At 35.3% G+C, this 18,125-nt stretch overlaps 1 protein-coding gene and 1 long non-coding RNA gene across 2 annotated transcripts in view; one reads left to right on the top strand and one right to left on the bottom strand.

Annotated features, from left to right (window-relative positions):
• The window catches only part of LOC145668574 (solute carrier family 23 member 2-like), a 57,071-nt gene extending 43,303 nt beyond the window's left edge, over positions 1-13,768 (bottom strand). The window contains exon 1 of the mRNA XM_081736575.1: positions 13,558-13,768. The gene's annotated coding sequence lies outside the window, so the exon portion shown is untranslated. The remainder of the gene's footprint in view (positions 1-13,557) is intronic.
• LOC145669301 (uncharacterized) lies at positions 2,829-10,065 on the top strand. The gene is made up of 3 exons (XR_014128186.1): positions 2,829-3,140; positions 5,214-5,319; positions 9,971-10,065. It is a non-coding gene; the product is annotated as an uncharacterized LOC145669301 (long non-coding RNA).
• Positions 13,769-18,125: the final 4,357 nt, after the last annotated feature.

Below are 18,125 nucleotides of genomic sequence, written 5' to 3'. Positions count from 1 at the left end.
GACGGTACTTTTAAGTACATGCAGAAAGAAAACGTTATAGAAAATCATTCGTACGTTGTGTTCGAACGGTAATTCTTGGTAACGCTTCACTCTGTTTTGCAAAACGACCAACAGCTGGCTGCACGATGTAGAAGAAATATTTTTCCCACCAAAGCCATTTTGTTTCAGCAATTCAGAAAGGGTGCCACGAAGTTTTCGCTACTAAGGATTTGAAAGGTCCTGGAGAGTTAACTAAAACAGATAGGTGCTCAGATATTTTTATTTTTTTTCAACGTACTCGGTATTCATGTATTCATTGTTTAGTTTCGGAATCTTTTGATTGTTGTGTGCGAGAAAGCCAATTGTTGTTTCTTGCCTTTGAAGTACCGTCCGGGCTGGAAAGATAGATCATTGGCTCATTTTACTTGTTTTTGTTATTTTTATGGGAGAATTGAGTAAACTTCTCCATGTAATGTGAAATGTGTTTGCAACTTCTTTGAACAAATGAAGCATAGATTTATCTGACTCAGATGCAAGCAGTGGCGTATGTGGACAGGGGTTTAGGGGGCATTCGTCACCATGAATTTTTTTATATAACATAATGTATATTTGGAAATAATCTGAAAAATGGATACCGTAATCAAGTCAAAGTAAATAGGGAATGTTCGGGAAAGCATCTGATGATCAATCTTCCCATGCTGGTCGCGCCAATAATGCACCCACTAATACATTCAGATGTTTCATTGGTGGGACCAGCAAGGTACCCATGGGGAGAGTTTGGGATTCAATCTGATGAGCAATCACACTTCCGGTTGTGCTAGTAAATTTGTAAGTTTCTACTAAATTCCTCAGTAACATTAGTGTAAATAAAATGAACATACGGCGCAACAGTCTGTTAGGACCAGGGCCAGCTAAGCGGCTTGTCTGCGGGGTGCACATAGTCAGTGTGCCGCTATTCCCAGCCGCTTTGAGTAACCTTCTCCACTGGTTAGATTCTGGTTTTCGTCGGCACTCATTTTCAGAGGATGAGTGAACCTCTTGGATAGTGCCCTCAACAGTTCGGGTCAAGGTTCAACCCAACCCGACCTGGGACCCGAGTAGCTCTAACTTGACCCAACAAGTGACTCGAGCTGCTCTGACCTGACCCGACCCGTTTGAGAGCACTACTCTGGGACTTAAGGCCTGAGTTGAAAGGTTCCTCTACTACACCCACCGGAAATTGAACCGGGGTCGATGGATTGGCAGTCGGCCACCTTTCCGACTGAACTACAGGCTAGGCACATTTGAGTAAATAGGGCTCTAAAATTAACTTATTTGTACGATATTTATGTAATTCTACGATACTAACATTTTTTTAGATGGGTGAACATAGACGCTTCCTCTCCTCAGACGAAATCCTTTTTTGCTTGGAAGAGATGGACGACAATGTTGTAACGCCTGAGGGTTCAAGGGACGAAAATAATGAAAATCCGAGTTCTGGTCAACAGGCAAGTTCTTGTTCCAGAGAATCGCCATTACCCGAAGATATGGAACCAGAAGTTGCTGTTCAAAATGAAGAAAGTTCGCTTCCATCGAATATTCCAATCGCAAGAAAATGGCGGAAGAAGGATGCAAGCACAACTATCCCGATTTTCACACTAAAGAAAGGTCCCATTACAGAAATATTCTATTCATTGGATACCGCTACTGATTATTTCCTGACATTTTTTGAAAGTAATATCATTAATAACATCGTCTGCCAATCCAATTTGTATTCCGTGCAAAAACAAAGGAAGATACAGCCAATAAGTGTGGAAGAGATTTATGGGTTTCTTGGTTTACAGTTTCTCTTTGGATACCACAGACTTCCGAAAATCAAAGACTATTGGTGCAGTGATATAGATTTATGCGTTCCAATCGTGCCAAAATAGTCTAGGCTCAATAGAAATAGATCGAAATTAGTATTAATGTGTATACTAATTTTGACGTTATTCCTGTTGGTACTTAGGCTACCTTGTATTCAACTGTGGTTATAGTGTTGCCAAAATGTCTTGAGCCGTGGCAAAAATGCGAACTAAAGCTCACCCTCGACACACCCACGCGTTGAGCCAATAAGTGTTCAGCTGTTGCTAAACGGGAGAGAATTAGCGAAAGGGAGTTGAATTCCTTCAGTCGACAGCAGCGCTCAGAACAGAAGACTAGGTGTCAACTCAATGTGGTATATCTATAGTAAATGTCTACATTTATTTCTGAGTGGTAATAAAGGTCAGTTGTTCGCTTACAATGTCATATTTTATTTTAAAAAATCACAAAACAAAGAGTTAAAACATTTTCTTGTATACTGTGCATTTTGTGAAAAATGACATTTCTGATCTGACGGTACTTTTGAGTCAAAGGGACCGCCAAAAATTCAGGATATGCTTTTTTTCAATTGTTGCGCAAAAATATTTTATTTTACTCCAATTCAAGCAAAAAGCACTAAGGAGATCATGTCTAGCTTCATTGGTTCATAATGTCGTAAATAAAGGGTTAAAAGGTGTAAATGTTTACTTCATTACGTATTATAATAAAAGGTAATATCAAGATGGAGTGTTTAAGTGGATTTTGGTAAAAGTAGTAGACTAGATTATAAATATTCGGACTGTGGGCTAAAGTGTAACCCTAAAAATATACAAGATAAATTTATTGATTACACATATACTGTAAATATTTCATGATTATTATATATTTTTTACTGTGGTACGATGCTCAATGCATAAAGGTAAAAGAACACTGTTAAAAATGATTTATTCAAAAATGAATACATTTTACTACTCAAAAAAAAATTGAGTAAATTAGTCTCAATTTTGAGGAGAAAATAACTCAAAAAATGAGAATGAGGAAATTTAGTTGCATATTTGAGTCAGAGACTGGTTCTCAAAAACGAGTAATAATGTAGTCTTAAAAAATATTGTTTTATGATATAGATATATCATGGAATATCGTGAGATATAAAAGACAATTTGCAAATGCAAGATTATGGAAAACAAGTACGAACAAGCTAACATAAGAGCACAAAAGTCCTTTATAATCCTGAACTATATGTTCTCATTCTGGCTGATGGAGGAACTACTTAGCGGATGGATAAAGAGAAAGTTAACATGGACGACTTGTTTGTTTACAAATCATAGAGGATTTCGCAGGTAAGTACTGCTAGCAACATGAAGTTTTAAGTGTGAATGCAACATTGCTTGTGTGCGATCATTGTAATCGATTGACGGTTAATCACGACAATCCATTATTTTCCTTCGAAAATCATGAGTAATGCTTCTAGGTACTGGTTCCCAGATAGAATGCCCGGAAGCCTCACTCTATGCTTCTGGGCATTCTATATCTTAGACAAAGTTGTTGTGTTAATGATATGCGACTTTCCAATATATTCAGTAAATGGTTTACTTCTTTTTTTTTTCTTTTTTTTTTGTGGTGAATTGGGGCGTGCAGGTTTACTTTTGGCGCTGCACTCTAAATAACTGTTGTTAAAATACAATTCTTTTAATAATTTCCTTCTTATTGTCCCCTAAAAGATTTGTGGCGGGTGACATGAAAAAACTCCCTTGCGGGAAGGTTCTAGATTACTGGTCCCCCATGTAGGTTAGTAGCTGGGTTGGTTTCTTTCTCTACTAAAGTTTATACATTTAATCTACACAGTATTGCCGAGCGAGCGTTAGCGAGTAAAGGCGGTTTAGAGCCTCGCAGGGCACGTTGTTTTCTGTCTTTATTATTGCTCAATGGGAAGGGGGACCAGTAATCTAGAACCTTGCCCTCACTTGCAGGCCCGTATCCACGCGGGGGGTCTAGGGGGTCGGGCTCCTAAATTTTTACTGCCTGCCTAAAATGTTCACGGTAGGCTTGCAAATGAACTATAATATGGTTGGATCCCCCCCCCCTACATTTTTGGGCTGGCTACCGGCCTGCTCACTTGCACAGATAAAGTTTCAAGGGACCACCAGAAGTATTAGTTGAAAAATTGCAATTCCTTTACGATTGCCATATAAATACGGATTCCGTATCTGTTGCATAAAAGCTACAATGTAAAAAAAAAAAAAAAAAAAAAAAAACACAGGCATTACTCGAGCAGACTGTTTTATCAGTTTTGACACATTTCTTACATTCTCAGGTTGGGTTAAAGTTTTTTTTTTTTTTTTTTTTTTAGCAGCACTAAATAACAAGCTCCAGTACTACATACAGATTAACTTCAGAAGGGCTCGATGTAAATACAGTGTGGACGTATGGCATAAACACGAACAAACTTGTGCTAGGTGGCAATAAAAGCATGAATGCTATCTAACCGAGTCAGTGCAGGACGAACCTGGTGGCACTGTTCGTAGGTTTCTTTAAGAAAATTTCCCTCGAGTGACACAAACTTTTCACTTTATCAAATTTTCCGTTGTTTGTTGAGTGTCCAATACTTATGACAGAAGTTATGTAATAATTTTAATTTAGCTATATTAAGGGAACTACCACCAGTGGCGTCATTTAGGGGGCAGGGAGGGGTAATTGCACCCCCTGAGATTGAGATTTATATAGATTTTTTGAGTAGAATAGTAGTCAGTGAAAAACGCAAAATTTTCTTATATCAAGAGGTCTTGCCCTCCCACAAGCAAAATCTGAAATGACGCTTCTGCTACCAACCACATTTGTTTTATTCATTTACTTTTTCCTTTTTTTTTTTTTTTTGCAAAAGTATACACACAGCCAACAAAATGAAATATAGTGAAATCTTTCAGTTTAACATCCCATGACTATGCCTTTAGGGTAAGGGAGACGATGATTAAAGCGAGTGAATGATGATGGAAGAATGAGAAAGTGGGAGGAAACGGGAGTACCTCGACAAAATCCACGAACACAATGTTGTTTATCACAAGCTTGCTTGGGTGAAAATCGTACCAAGGAAACCATGCACCTGAGGTAAGCGCTCCCCACTGAGCCACCGTGCACCCCACTAGCTAACAATGGGTGCAAATTATGCTACTTGCAGCACACACAAACTATTGCAATTGTATTGGTTTATTTCTGAATAACAAAAAACAATTTAAGTAGTGATGTTCGTTAACAAGAGTCTAATTGCTACTTCACATTATTCATGTATGCGCATTTCTAACATTGCAGTAAAACATTATGACAATGAACTACTTTGGAACTTCATGACTAGAAAAAGGTAAAATATATTATTTAATAGAATATATTTGTATGACAATTAAATCTTTATATTTCAGATGGATGCCGAATTTAAAAATTTGTTCGGCGCGACAGAGTCTGTTTTCAATGTCATCTGTTTGGCAGTGATAATTTTCTTTAAGGTTTCGCTAGAGAAAGTTCTTGGTGAGTAAGATCAAGTTTTCGTGTATATTTATCATATTTCAGGTTGCATGTATAAATATGTACACAAGAGTCTTATTTGTCATCAACACAACCCTACTTCTGGCAAAGCACCCATTTGTTTTTTTTCTTTCTTTCTTTACATTATCTTTTTATAGTGTCTATTCACAAACATTGTTTTATTGTTATAATACAATCGCAGCAAATAGTAGCTTTTATATGCTTTACTTTGAAAAGTAAAAATAAGTCAGTATTTTGAAACACGTAATACCTTTTAAATAAACGTACATGAACTCAAAATTACACATCTTTACAGAGTTAATACATTTACTTTCCAGGTTATACGTTTTGGAAATATCTAAATAGAAGGATGGTTTTATAAATAATTTGATTTGCATACTAATGGATGGTTCTAACGTCATCTGTATATGTAGCAGGGTTGGCAAAAACCATGGCTTTTATTGAAAAAACAAAAAAAAACGGGTTTTTTGGTTTAAACCAGTTTTATTTGGTTTAAATAATTTGCTCTATATATTCATATCATATATGGACAGAAATAAGTTTGTTTCGCCTTGATGTTATTATGCAACAGCCGGGTTATGCTGGAAGGGGTCACATAAGCTTAAAGCGGAATAAAAACTGCTTCTCGAGTTACATCCGAGAAAAATTGTCCTCCATTTGAACTCGGAACCAGGACTAATTGGCCACAAATGCGATACGTCTGCCGACTCACTCACGAAGGAATCCTGATAAAAATACGTTGTACTGATCTTTACATGCTTCTTAATATAGCTCTCAAGAGTCATTTCAGAAGGACAAAAAGATAAACAGTGCACAAGTGAAACCATTATACTGAATTACATATGGACAATTTCAAAGTACTACGGAGTACAGACGAACTAATTTAATTCAAGTTAGTTAACAACGACTTTTATTGGTCCAAATTAAAGAAATACAACGACTTAATTTGCATATCACAAAGATACGAATTATTTGAGTCCACTTTGGCTCAGACTCATTTATACATAAATAGATATCGAAGATACTTCTCATTTCACTAAATGCCTCTCGTAAGGTCTGTATGACCCTCCTTTCCCCCCCACACACACACACAAAGTACGGCATTTCGATGTATTTTATCAATAGTAAACAAAACAATTTTTAGAATGTTTCTTTGATTGCAATTACATAACAATAATAACTACAAAAAAATAATCACAAAACAAACATTTATAAACTTACATAAAAAAAAAGTTGCTTTTGTAGTATAATCTTTTTGAGTAATGAATGGGGAATTTAGGTCTGAATATAATACGAATAATATACGGGAGTGAAACGTGATAACCCACAAATGTGTGTTCATCAAGATTTTACAAACACTTACACTTTTACGAACATTTTCGTTATTTGGTTTAAACCAGTTGGTTTTTTTGAAAAAAAAAAAAAACAGCTGCTTTAAACATTGGTTTAAACCAGCCAACCCTGATATGTAGTCATTAAGTTTCCTTTCTATGAATAAAGAATCTGTATTCTCAAGCAGTGGCGTAACTAACAGGCTCCCGGTATTTAAGTTTCGGAGTATAACTTTATAATGTTTGGATGTTAAAAGCACTTTGCAGAGTTCCTCCGTGGCTAAGCGGTTAGCGTACGCGCTCTTGGCGCGGGAGACCCGGGTTCGATTCCCGGCGGGAGCTCATGTGGTTCGGATTCCACGTTAATCAGTAGGTCCACGTCTCACATAGCCTCGCTGCTGAAAGGGACGCTAAACTGAAATTCAACTCCATTCAAAAGCACTTTGCAGGTTTCATATTACTGCAAGAGTACTCTACTTAGAGGAAAAAGAAATCACGGAACCAGCTATAATAGATTTAGTGAATTCTACTCGGAAAATGTATCGCCTTTTGTTGCAACAACTAACAAGTTTCCGATGAGTAGTGAAGAAACAATTTAGTGAAATTTTAACTTGGAATTAATTAGCCAATTATTTAGTCGTAGATAACTTCCTATGTTAGTAGTGTTCTGGATTTGTGTACTTCTTTGCAACTGTATCTCACTGTGCCTCTGACGAAGCCAATCCTGAGCGATCATTCAGTACCGGTACATTAAAAGCCATCAAACTTTATATTCGTAGAACAAGGTCGAAGATGAAATTGAGCTCAGCCCCGTAACTTGGGCTTTTTCTTGGAAGACCAAACATTAATTAGACCTCCTAAAATATGTCAAGTTGAGGCCCCCTAGAATAATGATGGCATTCGAAGTGAAATCCTTACTAAACGTGTTCGATACTTCTTGGGGCGCCAGTTGATGGTTTACTAAAGTAAGATCCAGATTACATATATGCTACATCTTAAAGGAATGTATTTCGTTCAGATAGTGGGGCAGCAGAAACATCTTAAACTATTTGCAATGCTTTTGAAAATAGTACGGTGCTTCACAAGTTAACTAAATGAGACAATATGTTGAAAGTCTTACTAAATATATATTTTGTCTGGGGCTCTAATAGGACACATTTTACTGAATGAGGCTCGGAACACATTTTCGTTTCATTTTTTTTTTCTGTTATGTGGTAAACCTATTCCAAGCTTTATTTATAAGTTCCTGTTCATATCACATCATACAAAGCAACAAAGTTTTAACTCAAATGAATCCTATCAAACAACTGGAAGCTTCATTGGGGGGGGGCAGTTTCCCCATTCCCCCGCAAAAGTTACGGCACTGGTTGAGCCCTTTGCCAATCCTGAGCACTGAAAGCGAAGAATGGCACCACGTTGATATTGAGAAAGTAGTCAGCGAATTACTCTCCGAAAAAAAAAAAATACGCCGGTTTAGAAATATGTGAGCAAGTTCCACAAGTTTTGACGAGTTTTCATATGTTAGTTGTAATGTGAACGTTAGGAAAAAAATTATTTCTGCTCTTGCCTTTGAGGTGAGCGATCCCAGGTTCGACTCCTGGTGGGGACACTCGGCCGAAAGAGTGTAATAGCTTTTTCAGACCTGCCATCTTGAGTGAAGTCTTTCTTGGGTTTCGTTCATTCATACCATTCAAATGCCGGGATGGAGGTACCTAATATAATGGTCCCAGGCTGCTTCCTTCCTTTCCCAATCCTTTCTTCCTTCCCTTTCATCATACAGTGGGCTCGTTGAGGGACGTCATCCTTTATACGGGATGGGCTAACGTGGCCTTAGATGCCGACAGCCCAGAAATCTAATTCCTAATTCCTAGAAATTATTTCTTTTAAGAAGCTTTTTAGTCCCATGGAATTGCTTAATAATAATAATAATAATAATAATAATAATAATAATAATAATAATAATAATAATAATAATAATAATAATAATAATAATAATGTGCAATTTTTGTATATTAGCAAGTAGTGTCTGACTATTAAATAGATGGAAAAATAACTCTACTACTGTATAAATTGTACGTGTGCCATGAACGTAGAAACAGGAAGAGCCCTTTTGATATTTTCGCGGTTGGAGGGAGGCATGCATTCTTAGTTACGCTACTGTTCTCAAAGCATTCTAGTAATTTGTTTAACAATTGCTAAAAAAGTAGAAATCGAATAACGGTGAAATTTTATATAACTTAGAATTTGTGGTGTGATTCATTGTTTCTTTCTTTCTTTCTTTTTTTTTTTCGTCACACATAAGCAGAAATGACTAATTTTCAGGTTTATTGTTTCCTTGTCTTGCATAGATGAAACAGATCGAAATGTTTTTGGTTACCTTTCAATTTCCTTATTTTTATAATCTTATTTCAATTGATATTAATCCTTCCAGAACGTGACAACCCTACTATTATTATAAAGATCGCCATAGACGAGTCATTCATTTGATGTTTATTAGGATCACGCAAGTGGGATATATATAATATTGTAATGTTAGTACCATAGGTGTTCATTTTACTCCGACCTCACTCACCTTCATTCTCACAGTGAATTGGCCCTCGCCCTCACCTTCGAAGAGAGTTGACCATCGCTCTCGCCTTCGTGTTGGGAATTTGTCCTCGCCCTAGCCCTGACAGTGACAGTTGGCCCTCGCCCTCGCTGTCCAAGCTTGTCATCGCCCTCACGTCATTATGGTTGAGAGAGAATTTGAGGGTGAGGATGCCCTCGAGAGGGCCATCCTCGCAAGGGTAAACACCTCTGGCTTAGTACGTCCGTTACACCGCTCAATAACTCTTCAACAAAAGATAATTTTAAAATTGTTTTCTGCAATCAACAGCTAGATAATTATCTCGGAGGAGTTCGTTAATGGATGTGATCCACCTACTTGTAGTGCTAGAAATAAACCATTTCCGGTTAACGTTGATCACTATAGAGCATAGACAGTAATCTCACATTGTATATTTTTTAATCGATTAAGCGTCCCTAGAATATATTCCATTTCCACTCTAATCACTCTGCTAAAACACTAAATGGTAGATCTACTACAACTTCTGGTTTCAATATTAATTGAAGAAATATTGCGTAATTCTCTTTACTGTCTTTACCAGAGTCTATATTATCGTATTTCAATTGATACTAATTCAAATTAGAACGTAGCAACACTAATATTATTCGAGATATCGCCATACACGAATAAGATTTATAAGTATTTCATTTTATTTTTATTTCTATTGTCATTAATTACACAATCTCTTTGTTTCCAGGGAGATGAAGGCATAGACACATTTATAGCAAATGAAAAACTTCTGGGAGGATCTCGAACATAGCTGTTGTTTATCTTGTCCATTGGCAGTCATCACAGACTATTTTCCAACGAATGCATACATCTATCATAGTACTTTGTAGGCATATTCAGAGGGTTCATGTATCCTCATTGACTTATCTAAGTTGTTATAAAAATTGTGCTCATGTATAGACTTAGTTTATTATTTGACAAATAAAAAATACAATGTACAAACATATTTTCCTTTAATCAAAATGAAACTAATATATATACATTTAAGTTTGTGTGTGTATGTGTGTGTGAATATATATATATATATATATATATATATATATATATATATATATATATATATATATATATATATGTGTGTGTGTGTGTGTGTGTGTGTAACGTCGCATGATTATGTTTCAAGGCTAAAGGAGAAGGCAATGATAATGAAGTGATGCAATGAAGAAAGTAGGAGGAAACGAGAATACATCCAGAAAACCAGTGCACATAAAATTTGTCCACCATATCAGGCTTACTTGTTTAAAACTACGCAAACCAACATCACGAACAGTTTAAGTTACAAGAAGCTTGTGTGTTGATTAAATTAAAATTCTCATCTATGCTATTTATGGAAACAACAGGTATCAGCATAAAAATGTAACCTTGCAGATTCAAAATTGAGTAAAAAAGTACTTTAACAATTAGATTATATTAGTATTCAAAAATAGGAAAGGGAGTATTTATTCTGCTGCCTTGTTGGCACAGGGAAACTTCCCCAAAATTACAAAGGTAGATGAATTTCACACTGCACTAAAAAAATTATAGTAAGTACGCCTTCTACACATTAATATTGATGTTAGACATTTTCATCTTCAAAGCTGGGAAATAGAAGTAATTTTTGAAGTACTCGTATTTTTTCAAAAACTGATTTCTATTTTCCAACTTTTAAGAGGAAAATGTTTTAACTTCAATATTAATGTGTAGAAGGCGTACTTACTATAAATTGCCCAGTGCAGTGTAAGAGTAATCTACCTTTCTAGTTCCAGGAAACTTTCCCTGTGCCAGCAAAGCAGCAGAATAAGTACTTTTTTCTCATTTTTGAATACTAATAAAATCTCATTTTTGAGTACTTTTTTACTCATTTTTTTAAAAAAACCCTTCTCATTTTTGAGTAGAGTTTTTCTTAAATTTGAGAGGAAATATTCTCAATTTTTGAGAACGTGTGTTTCTCATTTTTGCGGCTATCTGAGCATTTCGAATACTTTTCTACTCACTTTTGAGTATACATGTTCTCAATTGTGAGGAGAGCATTACTAGTTTTTGAACAAAGAGTTTCTCAATGTTGATTACATTCATCTCATTTTACGGTTAACTTTCTCATTTTTGAGAAAATATGTTCTCGTTATTTTTGAGAAATAGCAGTTTCTCATTTTATTTAAGAATATTTTATCTCGCTTTTAAGAGAATTTTTACTCAAAAGTGAGTAAAATTTACTCAAATTTGAGTACATATTGTTCTTATATTTTGAACACCCACACATTCTCACTTTTGAGAACAATGTATTCGGAGCTATTCTGAGAACACAATGTTCTCAAATTTGAGTCAATTTTACTCATTTTTAAGTAAGTATTTTTAACAGTGAAACATGGTCTACTCCCTTCCTAGAAGAAAATATGAGCAATAAATCTCAAACATGGTGTGAAAACTATAGTTCTAAGCTAATAGAAAGAAAAAATGTTTTATGTTCATCGCTCGAAAAGATACCATACTTCTTTGGGAGGCGAAAAGACGTAGAAGCAACCAGAGATAAGGGATAATTTGGAGGCTATTCGTGTGTTGTTACCATCGACTACCTGCTTCAATGCAGGTCTATTCTTTGGTGAGAATTCAGAAATAGATCTGTTTATTTCTTTTACTACTTGCTTTCACATGGAAGTTAGCTTCATTCAATTCTTCTTCTTCTTTATTAAAATTTGTATGTGTTCCATGATGCAGTTTGTCCCAATAAAAAGGTTAAGTCTTCTCTTACAAACTAGAAACAACAAAACTCATTAGAAGAACTCATAACGAAAGTATAATCAGCATATCTATTAAGGATTAAAGAGGCAATGAGCATTTGGGTCTCCCAAACACCAATACTTTCACAGCATGCTTGGTAGGCCCAATGGCGGCTACTGGTTCGCATGGTCGGAAATTGTAATTTGTAATAAAATTAAAAGGTAAAATAAACAAATTGTGATAATTATGATAAAATTGGTCAACGTAATATAAATGGTCTATTGACCAACGAACTATGTGCCATCATTTACTCAACAGTTTTCACATTGTATTCCCAATTGCAAGTTTATTTCTTTCCTAGGGGCTAAGTTGGTTTGCTAGTTGGCAAATGCTCGGCAAAGCGACCAATTACAACATTGGGCCAACGTAGCGGTTAGCTAGCCTACTGGTTTCTAGTATTTGACGTACTGTGAGTGTTATTATTGTATGAGCTCTGAGCATCCCTCGCAAAAGTAAGTGAATTAGCATCCACAGCCACAGATAAGGCATGCCATATATGTTGAAAAACGAATAACAGCAAGACACAGAAGCAAAATTTTGTACAAACATAGTTTACGTAATATTGTAAAGAATGCTTTTGAACTAACTAATGGGGTGTAGTGGAATTTTCCTTTCATTCCAAAGATAAGGCGTCCTAGTCCTAGTTGACATCAGTTATAACCCTGAACTTTGCACGAATATTAAGATTTGAGAACACAAAGATATGCGAAACGAATATTGTCTTGAATAACATATGCACATTTATTTTAAATTAATGTTAAATCACTGAGCTGACCTTTCCTTTTCATAAGTTTCCCATCACGTGATGTCCGTTCATGTCCTCAATCTAAACGCGATCACAAATAATCAATAAGCTATGAACACTACTAGTATATATTTTTTTTTTAAAAAATGATAAAATAGATAGTACGCTCGTTTATAATATATGTGATGTCTTTCTTCGATTCCCGATTGAAGCCTCGTCTTCATTAAATTAAAGAGGAACAAATGATGGTCGAAATGCTAAATATATCATGCACAGTACATATAAAACTGACGTTCCAATTTGTAACTCAAATTGTGCAATGCAGTGCTTTCAATAACAATATTGATAATAATATGACAGTTCTATAGAGAGAATTATTAAGTTACAACTAATCTCCGAATGGTTTTGCATGTTTAATTTTTTCTCATGTGATATCGATATGCTTTCCTGTTATATATTCGCTGCAGTTGCTTGTGATGTATAAACTATTAAAAATAGAAACTAAGATATATAAAATAACATTTGCGTATGTTTCGTGGCTAATCATGTTGGGAATTGATTCTCATATAGTTTATACATATAGTCGGCAGATACACGGACCATCATCCAAAATCATCTTGTACAAAGTAGACCTTTCTCTATCACACTATATCGCTTCTGAGGGAGTGGGATTTCAGGACCACTCCTTACGTCCCAACACTAAGAATAACCAAAGTGGTCATACCATCAATTATTATACAAATTATAAAACATCTAGTTTCTACCATACATACCACAGTAAATTTGTTCTTTCAGACAAAAGCAATGCGTCTCCTGCAGATTCTTGACTTCAAAAGTAACTACAACCTTATGATCTCTTGTTGCTAGTTTCACGGACTTCTACTTAAATTTTACACAACACGTTTACTAATATATATTCCCTTGTGTAAATATTTCGAAGAAAAAGACATTAAATACAACGTATCTCTATGCGTACGTCACTGACCAATGGCCGCACCCTTTAACTTCATGAGAAAATAAGGAAATTGATAAATTTTAATACAACTGATATATCTTCTGTCTGTTATTGGAAGCAACCCAGATGACTTAATGACCTTTAGCCTAAATAATAAAAAAGTGTTGTTTTTTTTTAAATAAGTTTTTCTATGCCGTTGTCTGCAGGAATTTTGAAACAACATTTCGAAACTTTTGTTGTAAGAAAGATTGGTTTCGTTGTGTTTTGCTTTAGAATAGCATACAAACGCTGGTTGCTCGTATTCTGCAATACAAAGGAAAATTGAGTTCAAGGCGAGCCTGAATAGTTTCACTTAGTTGGAAACTTAGGGCCTTATGCACAGTCGTTTTGACGTATGATTTGCGCCATACCAAGGATTTGAAAAATCTTTTAGTTTTACGTTCCACGTTTATTACGGTTAGGCTAAAGGAGACGGTGACGATGAGAGATGAGTTAAATGGTGGAATGAAGAAAGTGGGAAGAAACGGGAGAACCCCGAGAAAACTCACGAGCACGGTGTTTGTCCACCACAGGGTCTACACGGCGCGAGCTGGGATCGAACCAGGGACCCCAAGCACCGGAGGTGAACGCTCTACCACTGAGCCACCGCGCCCCCTATCAAGGATTTGACTAACGCATGGTTATTAGAAGTGTATTCACTCTGTGATTAGCACGTACTAGTTGACTAAGTTAATCACACGTGACTAATTAATTTAGAGCAGAGGGTACCTTGGTGTAGTTTCAATAAACTTAAATTACGAGAATACAAAAGTAATTAATTACCTGTCTTTCTTCCTTACTTTCCTTTCACCTCATCGGATGAATTAACTATGAAGCAGCTATTAAGCAGTCCTTTACAATAGCAGAACTGTTTCTAAAACTGAACAGTGAGAGATAAGTGGAAAATTTCCATTTCTCAGGGATGCATACAACTGATCGATAAATTATCTTCCCTTATAGCATAATCCTTTTATTTTTGCTAATATTGACTTCTACTTATTCTCCAAGTAAATACACCCCTCATAAATGAATACGTTAATTATAATTCGATTTCGTAACTATATAAAATTGTTGTGATGTCAAACCACAATGAAAACATTTCGAATTTCATATATTTTCATTTTTACAGACTACACATGCGCACGTCTAGATTTCTGTAGTTGCTATATTTATTTTCCTTACTCGAGGTTTTGCGGTCATATTAGTTAATCATACAAAATCAACTTATTAGCTGATCTCCAAGCAGACTCTGAATACCAAAACGTACACCCTCTTTAATACAGAGCTAATACGACATTAACTAATCGTGTGACTAACTTGATTATCCAATTCTCTATGAATACCACCCTCAATGATTAAATGACCAATTTCGTTCAATTATTCGTTTACCGAAACGAACTCTTCCTTACAGTATCTAAGTGACTAAAGAATAGTCTCTAATGGTTCCCAAGATTTTTCTTCAAAATGGTTACTGATATTCTATCATGTAGCAGATTAAATTGAACACAAGCCTACGCAGTCCCAGATTCAATTCACGGCGAGACAAAAATTACGTTATAGAACCAGACATGTGCGTCAAATGTGGAGTAACTAAAATTAAGATACAGTAAATGAGGATGTAAAAAGCCAGAAGTAAAGCAGTGAATTCTTATGTGCCCTAAGAGATAAAGACGCCTTGAAATATAGAAATTACTAAGAAATGTAAAGGATAATTTTATAAATTCTTAGTGGATCATGCCTTTCATCATTCTAAGAGGCTACAAAACCTTAAGGCTAGAAAATCGTACACAGCCGGACAAATTCCATTGACTATTTTTTTTTTCAATCAATTAATCTAGTTGCAATTGACATATATTTTATTTAACAGATATTGAGAAAATTGCTTTAACACATTGAGTATAAAATCTATATAGAATACTATAGTATAAAATCCACATAGTATTATTTATGTAACACTATTCCTTTTAAAATTTGCATCATATTGATATATCAATAATACTCAAATATTATTATATTTGTTTTAGCTCTTCCTTGTTTATATACTCAATCTTTGGCTCATACTAGGACAAACGTAACATGTAAAGTTCACCAGAAAAGGAAAATAAACAGCATTGTGCACCAAACTGCTATCTTGCCAGAAATCTTCTTAACTTCTACAAACACCGAATTCTTGATTTTTGCAACCCAACCATTTATGATTATGCAGATTTTGTCGGACTGTGATTGTAGAAATAGGTTGTTACAGATGTTAATTGGGTTCTAGTCGGTTGAGTCGCATTAGCGTTTCGGTCTTTGTTACAATTTTCTTCAGTGTCCGGCAGCCTTGAATTCCCTTTGAAAATTGCCCGTGGCGTCTCTCATTTTGCAGCACGAATCCGCACTACACAGTTTTCCGTAGTGCTCACTACCAGCAAACACAGAACCAACATAAGACAACGTGTAGTAATGTAACAGATGTTTCTATTATTTTAATAATTGCAGTACAAATATATATATATATATATATATATATATATATATATATATATATATATATATATATATATATGTATATATATATATTGTATGCTGTTGTTGATAGATGAGTCATTTCTCACTTTTCAAGTTGTGATATTGTTTTAACAATTCCTTTCATTTTTACTTGGATACTGTATTTGATTTAAACTTTCACTTAAAGCTATTAGTGTAAAAGTTAACGAAAGTTCTAGCCACATTTGTCTACCTATTCCCATGCGATTGTCGGGATCAAGCAGTGATGGAACAGGTCAGTAGGGCAGCATTCACCCAGCACCGTGAGAACAATTGGGGTCTTGCCTGAAAGAAGAAGGTAGGCAATGATCCTTTGTAAGAAAACCAGTAATAAAGCGTTTGGAGTAATGGGACTGTTGACTACACATTTCGCAGTTTCAAATCAAATCAAGTATATAGGACCATTAATTCTTAATTTTGATTATATATTCACTACAGCTTCCTAATAAAAATGACAGTACATAACCCAGTAATTTATGTATGATATAATGAGATGTTATACGCGTATAGAGACTTATTCTTAATCTTGAATATCTATCGATTATAACTCCCAAACAAAAAGGGACATTACGTAGGACCATTAATTTCTATGTGGTATCATAAGACACACATTGGTCCATTAATAACTAATCTTGATTATCAATTCGCTTCAGATCTCTAATAAGAAAGGAACTCTTCAAATTATGTATGCTCGACTGGTCTAATCCTACGGTCTAGCTCTGTTAAGTAAACAGACTAAAACTTTCCTGCGAAAGAATATCCATTCATGTACACAAACAAATATGATTTTAATTTGCATTATTATATATCAAGAACAATATTCTATAAACTGGACTATGGGACTTAGATTTAGCCTATCTATTTCTGGTGATAAATAGAAACTCCCGCTTTCTCCTTGAAATCCAAGTCATTACTAACTGCTTCAAAGACAAGTGCACTACCTATTTGCCAATCCGGACGCTCTTCTGTTATAATATAAATCACATATGCGAAAATATAATTTCACAAGTGTCATTCACTCTTCAACACAAACCGGAAATAGAACTTATTGTCTAATGGTATAATAAATCTTGTCTTATAATATAATTACTTCCCTACTAGATAATTCCTTTCTCAATCTTGACCCGTGACAATAAAGTCACTTATTTTTGTACTTTCTTTTGATTCTCTCATTCAGCTAATTGTTCTCCACAACATTAATTTTTTTATTAAATATTTTATGCAAATTTACGTTCAAGTAGCGGTACTTACAAAAGGAAGATATCGGCTACAGGATAAATTTAAATTGGGTACAATCTACTTTCTCACAGGAAAACATGGAAATTAACTGAATTGTTCATGGCTGCTGAAAATGCTTCAATTGTCACTCTCTTGTAATTTTCTTAGTGTTCGTGTTTTCTGGTGTTTACAGATTTCCCCTGGGGAATTTTTCAACATGCGAAGAGTGAAGAATAGTCTCTGAAAGAATGGCATTATAATTTCGAAGAAAATTTCGTAGCTCCAGATGGAAATATGGTTCTCCAGAAAATATCACTGTTCATGAATACTGCAGAACAGTGCTTTATTGATGAATGAATTGTTATATTTCCAGTTATGGAAAGGGGGTGGATAAACAATAAACATATACCAGGGAAACAACAAAGTTCGTGCGCTTTTGAACCACTCCCGCTTCCATTTGGCTGCTGCGGCGACATCTGTCGCCGTAGCATGAAAGTTTTGACTGTTTGCCACGGTGAATATAACAACGCATTTGTTAGTGTAGTGTGTAAAAATCGCTCGTGATCATGTCAGTGTCAAATGAAGTTTTTAGAGCTTGTT

The sequence above is a fragment of the Thermobia domestica genome, chromosome 13, assembly GCF_964235325.1.
Source record: "Thermobia domestica chromosome 13, izTheDome1.hap1.1, whole genome shotgun sequence".
Taxonomy (NCBI): Eukaryota; Metazoa; Arthropoda; class Insecta; order Zygentoma; family Lepismatidae; genus Thermobia; species Thermobia domestica.
Note: the sequence above shows the minus strand (reverse complement) of the source record. Positions and strands in the feature narration are given on the sequence as shown.